This window comes from Oryzias latipes, chromosome 17, assembly GCF_053564925.1.
Source record: "Oryzias latipes strain Hd-rR chromosome 17, Olatipes_Hd-rR_3.1".
Lineage (NCBI taxonomy): Eukaryota > Metazoa > Chordata > Actinopteri > Beloniformes > Adrianichthyidae > Oryzias > Oryzias latipes.
This window is the reverse complement of record NC_136253.1, coordinates 3,883,084-3,901,454: the sequence shown is the minus strand read 5'-3', so window position 1 is coordinate 3,901,454 and position 18,371 is coordinate 3,883,084. Positions and strand designations below refer to the sequence as shown.

Here is an 18,371-nt window from a genome sequence, read left to right as displayed (position 1 = left end):
CCTTGTAGCCCCCACATTCCCAAATGTCCCGTGGTTTCTGAACCTCTGACCTTCTAGCCGGCTGTCCTCATGTCCCTTATGCAACGGCCGCTGTGAAGTGCTGGTCACGTGGGGTCGTCGGGCGTTGACGTATTGCGTTGCCAGTTTTGCAGCCTCCAAGCCAGTAGTGGGTTCCCCGTCCTTAACCCATGTTCGAACGTCCGGTGGAAACATCCTCAACAGCTGCTCGAGTATGATGACCTCCCCGATGTCCTCCAAACTGCACTGGTCTGGCTCAATCCAACGTCGATATAAACCTTTCAGGCGCTGGTAGGTCTCTGTGGGAGTCTCTCCCTGAGGAACAGCTGTACTCCTGAAACGCTGGCGATAACTCTCAGCAGAAATGTCAAATTTAGCCAAGGGGGCTTACTTCAGATCTAAATAAGAATCAGAAAGGTCCTCATCCATGGCAGAATAGGCCTCCAATGCCTTCCCGGTCAGTAGAGGAACCAATCTTTAGGCCCACTCAGTCTCAGGCCAAGCCCAGGTCTTCGCTACACGTTCAAAACGTAGTAAAAAATTCTCAATGTCCTCACCAGACTGGAACAGTAGCAACTTGGGGTCCTTTCGTAGGGCTGGAAACGTTGGCTGAGACTGCAGTGCTGGCTGCTGCAGTGGTGAAGGCCCACCCAAGGAAAGTCCTGTAGGAGAGGCAGCAACCTCCACATTGGAAAGAGATGGCAACCCCCTGCCAGCCTCCATTGCTGTCCACAAACCTCGGAGCTCCCCAAGCAGCATTTCTTCTCTGCTCCTCTGGGCATAAATGAACTCCCGCAGCAGTGTAACCATCTCCTGCTCTGAGGACTCAGCTCCTGGTGGCTGGAAGGTAGGACCCTCATCCCCATCATCAGTTGCCCAGTCTTTACCTTCCACATCAGGTTCAGCTGGCTCTGGCTCCATCAAATGTTTGGCCGCCTTGCTCCTTGTCTTCTGGGTCATGATCCCACTTCTGACACCAAATGTCACGCTCCAGTCAGGAGTGAGACCGACAGGTCCAAAGCAAAACCAATAAAAACCACTCCACAAAGGTTTTTGTGAATGGGAAAAATGGCTGTTGTTTTTATTTTACAGCAGGTAACCAGCAGCAATGTCAATACTTGCTCTGAAACCCAAATTCCTCTCCCATGAACCAAATTCACACTCTTTTATAAGACATGGCCCCTCCCCTGGGCCAGGTGGTTTCAGTTGAGGTTAATTGTTGATTTTTGGTCAGGCCCTACAAAAGCCTACCAAACCCAGAGATCGGGTTCTTTGACCCAGGAAGTGAAACTGAAAAAGGTAAGACAAGTCAGCAAGACATACAAAAATAGATATACATAATACACCCAAACAAACGACCCAAAATAATAAAGGTGTTAACAGTGTGTATATCAGTATGTGTTGTTATCAGGAACTTGCTCAGATGTTTTAAATGGTTGAATTTGTGCACCCATCCAACCAGCATTAGCTTAGTCCCTGAGTATATGATGTGTATGTGTCTGTATGTTTGAGTTCCTGTGTGGAGTTTCAGTCAGGGGAAACTGCCACAGCCATAAATATCAGCATCATAAGTCATCATATTCCTGTGATACTTTATTTTGTCAGAACACACAAAGATAGAAATCAAGAAATTGCAGATTTTTGTCTCCTTTTGTTCTTGGGATTGATGTACTTTTCCTGCATTAAATGTATTGTATGTATGTCACTATTGACCCCATAATCTAAGCAGATGTTTAGTTGTTGTTGGAGAGCAGCAGTACTATATCATAGGCATACATGAGGTTACCAGCCACACAGGCAGTGTGACAAGCTTTCAATGTGAGAGAGAATCTGTCCAAATACAGCTTAATAAGAATAGGAGAGAGAATGTTCCCCTTTCTCACTCCACTGCTGATCTTAAAGGGCTCAGAAACTTTGTTACCCCATTTAACCTGCAGCATTTGATGAGCATACCAATGAGTTGAAACTTAGAAAAGCTTTTATTTATAACAGTTGCTTAAAAATATTTTTTTGTGTGATTAGTAAGTTGCAACAGAGTATTAGGGCCACTAAAAAAAGAGTTTTAAGGTTGCAGTGGCCGTTGATGAAGCCATTGGTATCCCTGTAGCTTTCCACTTCAATCCTGTCTTTCTCCGTGAAAGACAAGACCTTCAAGAGGCCCAGTTTTCAGTACCAGACTGTTTTCATTTATCTTTGTTGTTTTGTGTTAAAATATGACATTCCCTTTGGAGGAAGGGATGTAGGTAACCCTATTTTCATTCCCCTTTAGTGTTCCTTGTGTGCATGACAGTTACATGACGTAAGGTGACATATGGACTTCTGGGTATGGACATATGGACTTCACCCAAACGTATCTCTGTGCTCCTTATGTTACATATGAAACTCCACATTACAAACACCGAACCCCAGAACCCCAGCTAAACTAATAATAATCTGATATTGACTCGTCAAAAAGTTCAGAGTTTCTTAGTTTTTGAAACCTGTCCGGGAATAGAGCTTCACAAAATGCTCCGCATCTTTCATCTTCAGGCACAGCTCCAATACACAGACTACTTGGCTATTTATTTCTCATAAATGTTTGACATTTTTGTCATTTGTCTTTCCACTATTACATTTACGAGTTTAAAATCGTGAATTTATGAGAAAAAAGTCATAAAATAACAACTTTAAAACACCTTACAAAAAGGAATATATTTAGCCTACGACTTTTAAAGTCATAATTGTATAACTTCATTCTCGTAATTTAACAGTTAAAACTTTTTTGTTGTAGATTTATGACTTTAAAGTCGTAATTAAAAAATATATAAATATTCTTTTTGTCTGTTTGTCGTAGCAAGGCTTCTCTTTGAAAGTTAATCAAAAATGTGATGCAATACCCACTCTGATAAAATTGGTGTTTTTAAACATGTTTTTGTGGTATTTTCTGAGGAGGACATACTGTATATATTGAAATATATGCTTACCAGTATTCAAATCATTGTGAATAAGGAGCAGACAAAAAAGGCCGTTTCAAAGCTTGTTTAGTTTAATTTAGTTTATTCATTTAACAGGACGGCATACAAATGCATTAAGCTTTTAAAGCAACGATGCTTGCACCAGATTGTAGCTTAATAGCTAATATCCATCTGTACTCCCTTTACAAAACAAAGCAATATGGCTAAAATGCATTGTAGTGGTGACGTAGAAGCGATAATCGCTCTGCTCAATTCTGATGCATCCACTTGCAGACAAATAGATCCATTAACGTCTTTGTTTTCCTCGTCCGAGCTGTTATCTGGATCAAAACAGTATGGCTGCATAGCTCCAATGTTGCTCGCCATTTTGTTGTGAGGGGGTGTAAGCTAGCAGGGAGGGTATAATCAGATAGATGATGGGATATGCGGGCGGATTTACTCCATGGGAACAGTTCTGCCCACAACTCAGAGGTGAATTTCTAGTGTTTATATTATACTCTCTATTCTGTGTTTTACCGCGTTTTATTGTGAAGCACTTTGTGATTTTTATCTTGAAAGGTGCTATACGAATAAAGTTTATTATCATTATTATGTTCCCCTGCCGCTCTACAGAAACTATGTTCTAGAAAAAGACACACATATAATTTATTACCTTAATAAAATGATAAAAAAGGCCTGATCAACAGCATAATATAAGTTTGTAAAATAGGAGGATCTCACACACTTTTAACTCAGAAAGAACCTCAAAGTGCTGTTTGAGGAGTGACTCTAGCTTTGAGCTCAGGTTTTCAGATGTTTTGAATTAATGTCATTCATGGTCATCATTAGGTCAGGAAAATAATGTTGGTCACACCAGGAAGCAAACTGGACATACTTGCAAACACCTGAGACATAAAAAATCTTTATGAGGTCATGGTTGTCTGGTTGTATTAGCTTTCCTATAAATGCCTGTATAAGACATCATTGGAGAGGCGTGACTCTGCAGACAGAGGAGAGCTGCTCTGTTTATCATCTGTTAGGCATCACAGCACGAGAGGACAAAACCTGATCAATACATGAAAAGGAAGAATATCTGTTCAGTTCTTGAAATTTAATCTTCATTAAATTAACATGAATCTTCCATCCAATAAAACTTCTCTTTATAAGGAACTTGTACTTTCTGTAGTGTGAAGCTGCCTCCTCTTTAGGAAGAGGACAGCAGGTCTGCCAGTCTGTTTAACATCCTGTTCGGTTTTTTAGCTGCTTCCCCCCACTTGCAGAGAAACGAGCTTCTATATTTAAAAACAGTCTCAAACTATGAAAAAGTGTGGCTCATATTTTATTTGCACACACATCTCTTGTACTTGATTGGTTGCATTTCAATCAGAAAGCGTTTGAGTGATGCAGCGTTGATCATTTTTCATAAACTAGCAAGCCTTCAAACATTAACTTTTGATCAACAGAATTCACTGCAGAAGCAGAAACATAGATGCTTATCTCTTTTACACTCAAAGAAGGAACTGCAGATCAATTATTGTGTGTTTGTTTTATTTATCTTAAAATAAAAGACATGATTCTTCAAGTATGTGCTACTGAATTCAAAAAAAGGTTTCTGATGCCTACAAAGCTAGATATATTTCCACAAGTTATCAAAGCACTTCCTGCTTGCAGTTTCCATAGTTTGACATCAAATGCTAATTAAGATAATCTGTCAAAGAACCACATTTATGGTCAATGGGTGTACAAAAGTAAAAAGGTCCTGCATGTTTGTAGAAAAATGGCAAAAGACACTGAAGTGATGGTGCACAAATAAAGCATTTAACTCCACCAAACAGAAGGCTGAAAGTCATTAAAGCTTCTACTTACAAGGGGAAAAATATTCTAACCCCTGAAAAAGTTGCTGACTTTTAAAAGATGACTTTTATATGATTTGCAGGAACACTTTTGATCTCCGGTGCCCATCACGTTTGTCAGATACATCAAGAAGAATGAGATGTTAGAACATGACTGAATTCAGCTCTGGTTTGGTGTTTCAATCTAATATCTTGCAGGAAATTTAGAGGTTCTATCAGATGATTCCCTTAGCTGCGTTTACATCGGAAATAAAGCCTGATGGGAAGAAAAATGCGTCATGTAAATATGCCGCTCGGAATACTCTGCCCCTATCAGACTCGTTTGGATCAAAATTTCTTTCTGATCGAGATAGGCGGGTACGGAGCCCGTGTCCTGACATTAAGATATAAAAATATATCTTGTTCCCACAGATTAATATCTTGTTCCCACAGGTTATTATGTCGTTCGCACGAAATACTATTCCGTTCCCACAAGATACTATTCCGTTCCCTCAAAATACTATTCCGTTCCCTCGAAATGATTAACTCGTGCGAACGCAATAATTATGTCGTTCGAACGCAATAATTAATCCGTTCGAACGCAATAATTATTCACGTCATAAGTCATTCACGCGGATATGCTCTTTGTACGCCGGCAAAACTAAGCCGCTTTCAGCTGTAACTTCCGTGTCTCTGTGACCCATATTCGTTCAAAAAAGGAACATGAAAAACAAAATTGATCACTTTATTACCGTCTCAATGAATATAAGAAAAATATCAATAGATTTATGATAACTAGGCTGCTTTGTCATACGATAGCTCCTGCTAGGCTACTACTAGCTCCGCCGCAGAGCTCTCTGTTTGATCATGTATGCCGGCATTTGGGCAACTGGCTGGTCTGTTGTCAGACAGCTGATATTGTAGTTTAGGGTCGAATGGGAATAATAATATTCAGGACTTGTCTTTTATTAACTTTAGCAGTCAGTATCTTTACATTCGAAGGCTATTAGGATACATGCTGACTGACTAGCCGATCATTTCCTGTTATTAATTTACGTCATAGATTTACAGCAGATACCTTCACATTTCTGTCTGTGTGTGTCTCATTACATTGCATTGAAGACACGGAGGATGTTTAGAGAACAGATTTATTTATTTTAAAAAGCACAGAAGCATCCATCGTATTCACGTTCACATCATGGTACGCCCTCAGTCATCTTGCTGCAAAAGCCGCTTCCTGCCGCTACTTCCGGTCTCTGTGAGCATTCAATAGGGGGTAAAAATAAAATCAACAATGGTCGATCTGTTATTTTCTCGATGACAATCGGAAAAATATCATATTAAGCTGGCTGCTTCGCCGAAAGCACTTACCTTTAGCTTGTAGCATAACAACAATGGCAGTACGTCACGTTTCCCAGAATGCTTTCCTGCCAATCATTGGCCAATCACCGTGTCCCTGTGATCAAGGTCTAACAACAAGACCAATGGTTGGCCGCAAAGCATTCTGGGAAACGTGACGTACTGCCATTGTTGTTATGCTACAAGCTAAAGGTAAGTGCTTTCGGCGAAGCAGCCAGCTTAATATGATATTTTTCAGATTGTCATCGAGACAATAACAGATCGACCATTCTTGCTTTTATTTTTACCCCTATTAAATGCTCACAGAGACACGGAAGTAGCGGCAGGAAGCGGCTTTTGCAGCAAGATGACTGAGGGCGTACCAGAGATCATCATCATGTCAATGAACGTGAATACGATGGATGCTTTGTGCTTTTTGAAATAAATAAATCTGTTCTCTAAACATCCTCCGTGTCTTCAATGCAATGTAATGAGACACACACAGACAGAAATGTGAAGGTATCTGCTGTAAATCTATGACGTAAATTAATAACAGGATCAATGATCGGCTAGTCAGTTAGCATGTATCCTTATAGCCTTCGAATGTAAAGCGACTGACTGCTAAAGTTAATAAAAGACAAGTCCTGAATATTATTATTCCTGTTCGACCCTAAACTACAATATCAGCTGTCTGACAACAGACCAGCCAGTTGCCCAAATGCCGGCATACATCAGAGAGCTCTGCGGCGGCGCTAGTAGTAGCCTAGCAGGAGCTATCTTATGACAAAGCAGCCTAGTTATCATAAATCTATTGATATTTTTCTTATATTCATTGAGACGGTAATAAAGTGATCATTTTTGTTTTTCATGTTCCTTTTTTGAACGAATATGGGTCACAGAGACACGGAAGTTACCGCTGAAAGCGGCTTTTGCCGGCGTACAGAGAGCATATCCGCGTGTATGACTTATGACGTGAATAATTATTGCGTTCGAACGGATTAATTATTGCGTTCGAACGACATAATTATTGCGTTCGCACGAGTTAATCATTTCGAGGGAACGGAATAGTATTTTGAGGGAACGGAATAGTATCTTGTGGAATGGAATAGTATTTCGTGCGAACGACATAATAACCTGTGGGAACAAGATATTAATCTGTGGGAACAAGATATATTTTTATATCTTAATGTCAGGACACGGGCTCAGTAGGCGGGTTATGCCGATTGTTTATCTGATCGTGGTCCATGTAAACAGTTCATTCCGATCATGGGTCTCTACTGCTCTAGTTTTTCGGCATGCATAGACGGTGCTCCAGAGAAAGCTTTGGAGCAAAACAGGACCGACCGGCTGCTCCACGCCAGTGAACCGTGTCTGTGAGCAGAGCAGCCGGACTCATAGCTTTGTGTTTGCGGGCGGAGGGGGGTTGCTTTCTCTCTGTGTGAGCTGCTGGGTCAGGAACCGTGTTTCCTGGTAGAACTGTGTCTCTGAGAAGAGTGCGTTCCACCAGCTCAAACAGCGGCTTTGGTGTGGGAAATTTTCAAAGCAGAAATGTCGCTAAGTCCTCAGAAACCTTCAAACAATCACGTGGATTTGTGTTTCCAGTCGTGTCCCGACAAAATAAAGGCTGATGTTATTCCCACATATTTATGTGCAGCCAAGATGCAGATTCAGTGGCGGTTCTACCCTGAATTACTCCCCGGGCGAGACCCTCCTCTGGCGCCCGCCCCCCCCCCCATTGGTCAACTTTGTCCATTTATTGTAACTGAAAATACAGTTAGGAAATATTTAATCAAACACAAATAAATAATCTGAAATAAATATTATAAACTACAAATCACACTAATAACACACAAGAATAAATGTAACTGCAGCACTAACTAACTAAAACCTAACCTTTGTGGCCTTCCTGAAGCAAGCTTGTCAATAACGTCATCATATGAAATCTGCTCCCCCCCTGAATGATTGATACTAACAACAGCAGTTTAGTGAGTTGCTCCTGAGACTTTGGTGACCTCAGGTATGACTTGATCTACTTGAGTTTTGAAAAGCTAACAGCTGCTGCGGCAGCAGCAGCAGCAGCAGCATGCTACCATCACAGCTGATTTAACATTATGAACTAATATACAACAGTAAAACACAACAAAAACTTTGTGATACAGCAGAGCATACAGACACACGAATCATAACTAATGTTACAAGTTAAGGCAGAGCAAACATTGAAGAAGAAAATCTTAAAAATGATGTTATTTGCAATATTTGGGCCTACTTCAGTTTTGGTCATGATAGACCAAACAAGAGATTTTTCCTCTGCAAAGTTGTTGTTGTTGGAGGGCAGATAGCATTCGAATTTAGAAAACGTGCATCTATGCGATATTACCCTTTTCTTTGTCTCTTTTCTCCTCTTCTTCTTTTCTTTTCTTTCTAAATTGGGCACCAGCTTTGACCTTTTTTCTCCATATTTCAGATGTTTTTTGCATTTAGCATAAATGTCCAGACATAGGCATCAAGTCTGTCGACTAAACCAACTGTCATCTTAGTGAAGAATTTTTTTTGTTTTCCCATTTTTTATTTGGGCATTTCACACAAAAAAAAAAAAAGCATGATTTTTTTTATATCCGCAGCGCCCCCCCCCCCCCCCCCCCCCGCCCCTATCGTCAAACACTTCCAGCAGGAGCGCGTGCAGCTGCACCCAGGGGCGCCAATTCGCTACATGGCGGCGCAATTTTTCTTTTTCTTTTTTCATCAAGCACAGAGCCGCGGCCCGCGACCGTTGCCCCCCTGGAAGGAGATCCAGCCAGGTTTGCGCATGCGTTTTGCGCTCCGTGCTCACCTCTCAACCTGCACCCTTCACCCCGCGCCCCCTCCCTTCTCCTTCTCACACACATTTGCGTCTACTTCTCAAAGACAGGAGGGAGCGCAGCTGCGGGGCGGGGGCGCCGCCAGGTTTTAGGCTGTTACAAACTTTAGGTTAAGAACTTAACCCCGGTTCTCTGAAACATGAGTGAGGTATCTCACTATGGGACACGCCCCCTGCGCTGTCCCCCAGAAGCTCTTTTTCATTACGCCAGTCTTGACTGGCAGACAGAAGGTGACGTCTGCTCTCAGGAGGCGGGACTTCCTCCTGCTATAAGAGCCGGACGCCATCTTCTCTCCTCAGTCTAAGTAAGCACACCTCTTCTCGCTCCAGGCAAGGAGGGTGATCTGGTGAGATACCTCACTCATGTTTCAGAGAACCGGGGTTAAGTTCTTAACCTAAAGTTCTCTTTCAACATTCGTTTCGGTATCTCACTATGGGATGTAGAGACTCCCGTATTGCCAGATAAGCTTACTCCGAAGACCAACAGAGAACAACCAGGCTGATCACACAGGTGAAGGTGTGGACCCCACACCTAGCACTGCGTGAGGCAGCCCTGGTCTAGTGACATCCAGTCTATAAAATCTGATGAAAGTGTGAGGCGTTGCCCAACTGGCAGCCGTGCACACATCATCCAGAGAGATGCCCTGAAAAACTGCCCATGATGATGCCATGCCGCGAGTGGAATGAGCGCGCAGGCCAGCCGGGGGTGTTAACCCCTTGCTGTTATAAGCCATGGTTATAGCGCCCACAACCCAGTGTGACAGGCGTTGTTTGGTTATAGGCTTTCCTGTGTGAGGAGAAGCCCACGACACAAACAGCTGCTCAGATTTTCTGAAGCCAGCCGTCCTCTCCACATACATGCGCAGCGCCCGCACAGGGCACAATGTGTGAAGCCTCTCTTGCTCCGTAGAGGAAAAAGGAGGCGGATTGAATTCCAAAAACTCAATGGGGTGGCAAGGTATGGTAGGGTTGAAAACCTTGGGCATAAATGCCGGATTCGGTCTCAACAAAACCTTAGAATCCCCTCTGGAGAACTGCAAACAGGACGGGTGAACTGACAACGCATGGATGTCGCTCACTCGTTTAGCAGAAGCTAGTGCAATAAGCAGAGCTGTTTTAAAAGAGAGCGCTTTGAGGCTGACTTGCCTCAGTGGCTCAAACGGTGCGCACGACAGTGCGTCCAGCACCACCAGTAAATCCCAAGGAGCAACAAGGCTTTTCAACACCGGTCGGAGCCGACGTGCGCCCCTCATAAACTGACAAATAAGCGGATGCTGGCCCACTGTTTTGTCATTAACACCTATGTGACAGGCGGATATGGCCGCCAGATACACTTTAATGGTGGAAAAGGACAAACCTTTTTCAATCAGTTCCTGAAGGAACGATAGAATGACTGGGACTGGGCTCTGGAAAGGCAATACGGCCATTTTTACGCACCAGTCCTCAAAAACGCGCCATTTGGCGCCATAGGCGGAGCGGGTGGACCGCGCTCTGGCACTCTGGATCGTGTCCACGACGTTCTGCGGGAGTCCCGCTGCCATGAGATTAAGCCTCTCACGGGCCAGGCCCACAGAGCCAGGCGCTCCGGATGAGGATGAAAAATTTCCCCGCGGGCCTGCGACAGGAGGTCCCTGCGTAAAGGCAGGGGCCACGGTTGGCTGTGCAGCATCTGAATGATGTCCGCTAGCCAGTGTTTCCCGGGCCACCGAGGGGCTACGAGGATGAGAGAGTGTTTCCCCTCCCGAACCCTGGTGAGGGTAGGGGCAATCAACTCCAATGGTGGGAACGCATACAGAAGTCGGCACGGCCACTCGTGCGCTAGAGCGTCCACCCCCAGGGGGGCGCTCTGGTCCGTCAGAGAGTAGAACATTTGACACTGGGCGTTCTCCGCTGACGCAAAGAGATCGACCTCTGCTTGACCGTAAATGCTCCACATCTGGGCTACCACCTGGCTGTGGAGCTTCCATTCCCTGTAACGCGGGTTCCCTCTGGAGAGCAGGTCGGCTCCCCAGTTCATTATCCCCGGTACATGGATGGCCCGCAGCGACAGAAGACGGGAGCTGCTCCACATAATCAGTCTGTGTGCTAGCGTGTGCAACTGAAATGAGCGCAGCCCTCCTTGTCTGTTGATATACGCCACCACTGTGGTATTGTCGGTCCTGACTAAAACATGGCGCCCTTTCAGAAAGGGTAAGAAATGTTTCAGTGCAAGAGACACCGCCAGGAGTTCCAAGCAGTTTATGTGAACTGATCGCATGTGGGAGCCCCACAGACCGTTCACTGTCCTGCCCTCGTGAGTGGCTCCCCAGCCTGTCAGCGAGGCGTCTGTGGTGATCACCTGTCTTGTTTGCACGGTTCCCATGACAACACCCGTGGTGAGGAAGGAGATGTCCCTCCACTTGTGTAGGGCGAGAATGCACGTAACCGAAGCAAGCACTCGTCGGTGACCATGGCAGGCGGGGCTTAGATTGAGCGACGCCACCCACCGCTGAAAAGGACGCATGTGTAAGCGGCCAAAAGGGATGACGGACAGCGCCGATGCCATCAGCCCGAGGAGTTTGAGGCACAGTCTGAATGTTATCCACGCCCCCCTGCGGAACTGTGACAGACACGCCCGGAAGGCTGTCACTCTCTCCGCTGAGAGTCGCGCTCTGAACTCGACCGAATTCAGGGATAAGCCGATGAAAGTGATCGTTTGAACTGGTGTCAATACGCACTTTCCCCAGTTTACTGTGAAGCCCAGTGCAGTTAGGTGCGATGTGAGCAACCCGGCCTGCCTCCTGAGTTCTTCGGGAGACTGCGCTGCGAGCAGCCAGTCGTCTATATACATGGCCAGCCGAACGCCCATCTGTCTCATGGGTGCGACGGCGGCCTCCGTGCATTTCACAAACACCCGCGGACTCAGTGAGAGGCCGAAGGGGAGCACTAGAAACTCGTAAACCTTCCCTCGAAAGGAAAATCTGAGATACTTTCTGTGAGGGGGGTATATTGGGACGTGAAAATATGCGTCTTTCAAATCTATGGAGACGAACCAGTCTCCTGGACGCACAAACCGTACCAGACCTGCGTGTGTTAGCATTCTGAATTTGTACTTCCTCAAGTATTTGTTCAGTGCTCGCAGGTCTAGAATCGGACGCAGGCCTCCACCCCGTTTTGGGACCAGGAAGTATCTGGAGTAGAACCCGCTGTGAGCTTGCTCCGGTGGCACTAGCTGAATGGCTCTTTTGCCCTGCAGTGTTTTGATCTCTTCCTGCAAAATTCGTGCATTCTGCCCCCTGGCCTGCGACTGCAGTATACCATTGAAAAGGGGAGGGGTAAATGCAAACTGGAGTCTGTAACCCTTGGTAACAGTGCTTATAACCCAGTCTGGCGCCCCGCAGTGCCGCCATTGCTGTGATTTGTCCGAGAGCGGGCCGAGCGGCATCCGCGCTGAGACACTGGTGGGCGTGGCCAACACGAGCTGCGCTGGCGCAGGGCTCGTTGGTACCCCGTGCTGGGCTGCTGTGCCACTGGCGGAGCAACAGCTCCCTCCTGTGGCCTCATGTGCAGCTGCGCAGCTCCCACTCGGCTTCCCGTCATTTGTATGTGTTTTGTTTTTTGTTTTGTCTTTTTGTGTTGAGGCTGCGCCCTTGGCTCGGGGCCTGGTTGCGCGCCTCGGGGATTTTTTATTTGTGTTGGTTTTAAAAACCTTTTCAAACACTTTCTGGGACCCAACTGTGGCTCCACTGAGCTCTCTGTGGGTCCCTCTTTTCTCCTTTTCAACTGGCTGTGAACAGTGAGGGCCACCTGTGCCTCTGCACGCCTTTTGGTCGGGCTGGAACATGCCCTGGAGAAAAACGACAGGAACGGAACGTGTCGTGGAAGGGGGGAAGCAGGCTTCTGGTTTTGCCCGCTCTCCATCCCTGTTGGTTGCGCCCTAGGTGGCACGCCTCTTTTTCTTTGCGCTCTGAGCGACAGGAGGCGCTGGCTGGGCTGACGTTGTCACGTTTGGAGCAGACGGTTTCTTGGCCCAGGCCCCTCTGGCCTCAGCAGGCTTTCCGTGGCTCCGGTCACCTGGCTGAGGCTGGCGTTTCGGAGTGCGGTAAGCTGGTCTAGCTACCGCTTGAGCGAAGGAAAGACGCGGTGCAGCTGGGGTAGGAGGGGGTACCTTCCTGGGCAGACACAGCTGCAGTGCTTCACCTTCCCGTTTCTTCTCCTCACAGCGCCTTTGCATTGTGGCCATTGCTGGCCCAAATAGGCTCTTTGGGTCCACCGGCACATCGAGGAGTTGAGTCTTCTCCTTCTGAGAGAGACTGGATAAGTTCAGCCACCGGGCTCTTTCCTGGACAACCATGAGGGCCATGGCTCGCCCAGAGGCTTGGACTGCGGACCTGTGGAGACGCAGACAAAGGTCTGTGACCACGCATAGCTCGTTCCACAGGTCTGGGGTTGGAGTGCTTGACATCTGTTCCTGCAGCTCTGCCTGGTAGGCTAGAAGCAGAGAAGATGCATTCAGGGCTTTCACCGATGCGGCAACTGCCTTGTAGCCCTTTTCGGTGAGAGTTGACTGGAAGCAGTCAGCTTTCGAGGGCACGGCGGGGCCCGCAAAAGTCATGGTGGACTTCTGTGTTGGGTGCAGGTGGGAAGCCAGCAGCGGTTCGACTGGAGGGATCTGCGAGAATCCGTTCTCCTCCATGTTGGCCCAGTCCAAAGCCGAGCCTCCCAGGACGGGGCTTTTGGCTGAAAAGGGGGTGCTCCAGGTCCTGGTTGCTTCCTCCAAGCACTCAGGGAACACTGGCAGCAGCTGTCTGCTGGAAGACTTGGCTTTAGGCAGTCTTTTTCCCTCATAGCGAGACGTGGTGGCCTCGGTGAGGGCTTCAGGCCACTTAATGCCCAGCTTTTCAGCTGCTCTTCTGCAGACATCATGCAGGTCCATCGCGGCGGTCGGGTTTGGGAAGCCGCCGCACGCGTCGCCCGCAGCCAGCGGCTTTGCAGCCGATGGCAGAAGGAAAGGCTCGCTGTCCTCCTCGTCCTCCTCAGAGCCGAGGCTGATGGACTCGTCTCCGGAGTCGGGCACAGTGTCCTGAAACTCCGGGGGCGCGGCCTCCTGCTCATCCATGCCCTCGAGTGGCGCGACCGTATCCAGTTGGTCGCCCCAGCTCATGCCTGCCACCTCTCCCTGCGTAGACTCCTCTGGTAGTGGGGGGCTGGTTACCCCCAAGACCGGGTCCGCCTTGGACAGACTAGCTTGGCGCGCTAGTCTGCGTCTCAGGGTCTTGAGGGAGAGGCGCGCACAATGCTCGCAGCTAGCCGGAGATGCTAACGCGTCCTGGGCATGTTGCAGCCCCAGACATGCAGCACAGGCAGAATGGGTGTCTGCCCCGGCGATTTTGCTGCCGCATGAGCAGGCTCTAGGCAGAGGTCTGACCGTTTCCATGGCGAGGAAAGGTTCAGGCTCCATGACGACTTCGTCGACTCCGGTTGAGAGCGAAGCGCGAAAATTACTAGTATGGTGACTAGTTCTAACGGGTGCTGTTTGGAGACAGACCAACCGCGTGACCCAGACAAGCTATGTAACACCGACTAGCGTTCAGCGACCGAGTTGTTAGCTCGCTCTAGGAACAGTTAAGCTAGCTTCGGATACTACACCTGCCGTCTGAGGATGCTTCTGGGAGCGAGAAGAGGTGTTAGACTGAGGAGAGAAGATGGCGTCCGGCTCTTATAGCAGGAGGAAGTCCCGCCTCCTGAGAGCAGACGTCACCTTCTGTCTGCCAGTCAAGACTGGCGTAATGAAAAAGAGCTTCTGGGGGACAGCGCAGGGGGCGTGTCCCATAGTGAGATACCGAAACGAATGTTGAAAGAGAACTCTGTGATATAAGTAAACAAATAGTGGTGCATAAAGTATTTTACAAGGGCTGAGCCGCTGGCGCCGCCCCTCCGTCATTTTTCCGCTCCGGGCGATCGCCCGTATGGCCCGTGCCTAAAACCGCTACTGTGCAGATTGCAGCATTTCCTGCATGGATTTTATGTTCATCCAAGGCTAATGTTGTTAGCATGTGTTAGCCTTCTCATAACTCTTCCGTGGCGCAATAAGAAAAGCACTGACCACACGCATTAAAAATAAAATGATGAGCGAACAGGCGCTTCATAATAACCATAACAATACTAAAAGCATGTTCTAAACAAGCCTAAATGAACTTTAGGAACTTAAAATATGAACGGATTTGACATTCATTCTTGTTTACTTGTTTATTTGGACACATATTTCATTTACACTTGATTATCTTGAAGAAATTCAAGGAATATGGAAAACGTCACCTGCACTGTTCAGTAGCAGGTATTTCCCTCAGGGTCACACTTGTTGAAGTTTTGGCTAAAGATGTTCTGGATCCAATCAAAATGAAGAAAAAATGAACAATGAATAGGATTAATTATGATATGAATTGAACTGTTGTTAAAATGAATTGTTACATCCCTAATATTTGTTTAACTTATATTGTCAAACTTTGGTTGCCACTTTAGTTGGATTTTCAGTCAAATTGTAAATTGCGACAATCAGGGGGAACCTGAAACCTAAAAACCACATTTCAGAATTAGAATATCCTTTTTGAAGTTTAAAGCTCTTTTGGTAAAACTAGAGACATATCTGACATCTTTGTGGTTTAGAGGGAATAAAAGCCAACATTTATGCTTTAAAGTCTGATTTATTTGACTAGTGTGAGCCCAACTTCCACATGGAGCTTGGCAGAAAGGCTTTTTTCTTACTTATTCTTGATGGACGTTCAAAAATCCTGCCAGTCTTCACACCAGCTCAATGACTGAATGGTAGATTTTCTGCCCTGACCCAGGCAGACTGTGACGTTTCTTTCTTCTTGGTTTTGCAGTCACAGGATCAATCATTGTAACCCTCTTCAGTCGTTCTCCACAGCATCTGCTTGGTCAGCCGTCACCACCTTCTATCTGAAAGTCTCTCTTAGAATGTTCCCTTCTGTTACATGACTAAGAATGATGGCCCAACTCACTCTCAGTGCATCATATTTAATTTTTGAGCTGTAAAATAAACAAGAATACAGTCATGGGAGCGCACTTGGTCACATACTCTGCAGACTGACTCATCACGTGCTTCTTCTGCTGTGTCAGTTACTAGCTGTGATTATGGACAAAAGTAATCTGAATAAACGCCTGATCAGAATAAAAACACCGTTCGGAAGACTTGCTGATCAAAATTTCCTTCTGATCGAGATGGAGTAGGTGTGTTATTCTGATTTGATCGTGGTGCATGTAAACAATTTTTTCCGATTGTGGGTCACTACTGCGCTGGCTTTTATGTCATGCGTAGACGGTGTGGCTCCCCAGGAGAGGCTTTGAAACACAAACAGAACTGTCCAGCTGCTCCACACGAGCAAACCATGCTTCTGTGCAGAGCAGCCAGACTCGTAGCTTTGTGTTTGCGGGCAGCGGAGGTTGCTTTGTCACGGTGTGCGCTCTGGAGCAGACTTCAGACCACAGTCAGTCCGGCTGCTCTGCTAAGTGAACTGCCGAACTCAGGAGAACCGTGTCTGCCTGGAGAACTGTGTCTCAGAGCAGAGGAGCAGCTTTGGGACATTGTTTGAGCTGGCGGAGGTTGAATCCAGAAATTCTGCTCCACACAGTCCTGAGAAACTGTCTAAACAATCAGATGAATTTCTGTTACCAATCGTTTCCAGACAAAATAAAGGCTGAAGTTATTCCCATATATTTACATGCAGAAAAGATGCATATTCCAACATCGACCGCACAGATTTTAACTACATCCAAAGCTACATTTTGTTAGCACATTTTAACCTAATTGTCACCCTTCTTCCGGGTCTCTGCTGCCAAGGATAAAGCACTGGCTGCACATATTTAGAAAATAATTAGCGAACAGGCTATTAATAATCATCATAACAATAATAAAAGCACATTCAGAAGATCATTTCGGTCTATGCCGCAGCTTTGTTTGTTCACAATAAAACTCGCTTTTTCTTCTTCTACTGCCATATTTTTCAAAGTTCTGCACATTTCCAAATTATTCATTCTGATCCAAAGTGTGGGTTATGTAAATGTTTGTATAATCGGTGGAGTTTTTCTGGGACCATGTAAACAGTTAAATTCACGTGGAATTACAGCTACTGATGCATTCCCCTAACCTAGTTCTATTAACACATACAATACACTGGTACTGGCCAAACACAGAACCTAGCGCTGTTGCAATATCTCTCAAAAACATCACATTGTGCCAGAATTGGTACAGTCCTGTATAGTTTTACAGATGACTTAACCTTTTTGAATGGATAAAATGCATTTTACTCCATTAGTAAACACTTGAACTCCTAAAATAAGACCTTCCTTTACTGTGCTATATCTTCTTTTACTGTTTTAGACCTGTTTTTAATCACTAGGGGTGTAATGATACGCTAAAGTATCAATTCGGTTGGATTCAGAATTTCATAGGGCTCAGTTTGGTACATTTCGGTTCGGTACTGCTGTTTAACAAATCTGGCCGATATGAACTGCTATTTTGTGAGCTATTATTTTATTGTTATTTATTGTGTGTGTGTGCTGCCGGACACCTGAATTTCTCCCTTGGGAGATTAATAACGTTTTTATCTGTCTGTCTGTCTCTCTCTCTCTGTGTATTTAGTTTTTGTATATTTTCATAACAAAAAACTAAGGCAGAAAAAAAATTACTTACAAAATGCATTTATTGGTTTTACATAATAAATAAAATTGACCTATGTAGGGGATCTGTGTCATGGTGCCTCTGTCAGTTCTCCACCCCCTCCCCTCTCTGCTCTGCTCCTGACTCTACCAGCTGTGACCACTCACCTCATCAACCTTCAGCTCTTCATAAAGAGACCCAGCTCCAGCATTCTTTGCCAGTTCGTTGCCCCTGATTGTGCTTAGTCTGGTCTTTAGAGTCATGTCTAGCTCCTATGTTTTGGCTCCTCAATAACCTTATTCTCCTGTCTCAGGACTTCATGCCACGAGTGTCACCTGAGTCAGATGTTTCCACGAGCAGCTGCTACGTTCCTGAAACTCCTGAGAAAACCAAACCACATCAAGACCCCCAACCACGCCACGAATCCCGAACTCGCCAAGATCTCCTGCCACACCACGATTCCTAACCACACTGGATCAAAATAAATTATATTACTTACCATCCTACCTACCTGTGTTTTCCTTCCGGGTTCCAGCGTTCTGGGTCTGTCTCGCCTGCGAATCGTGACAATCTGCTTAGTAAAACAAGAAACTATTACCTGCCAGGAACCAAAAACTTTGGATACTTAACACTGGCATAAAAAAAAAAACGTTAAACTCGCACATATTTTTTCTTGTAGACCTGATTGTTACAGTCTGGTGATGCCGTTTTAAGTTCATTAACAGATTAAATGT

The 18,371-nt window shown here is 45.9% G+C and overlaps 2 long non-coding RNA genes across 2 annotated transcripts in view; one reads left to right on the top strand and one right to left on the bottom strand.

Annotated features, from left to right (window-relative positions):
• Window positions 1-18,143, top strand: part of LOC144986816 (uncharacterized) — a 33,065-nt gene extending 14,922 nt beyond the window's left edge. Inside the window, exon 3 of the long non-coding RNA XR_013650664.1 lies at window positions 17,951-18,143. This is a non-coding gene — a long non-coding RNA (uncharacterized LOC144986816). The remainder of the gene's footprint in view (window positions 1-17,950) is intronic.
• On the bottom strand, window positions 5,916-6,234 carry LOC144986643 (uncharacterized). The gene is made up of 2 exons (XR_013650472.1): window positions 6,155-6,234; window positions 5,916-6,039 (listed from the first exon to the last, which is right to left on the bottom strand). It is a non-coding gene; the product is annotated as an uncharacterized LOC144986643 (long non-coding RNA).
• Window positions 18,144-18,371: the final 228 nt, after the last annotated feature.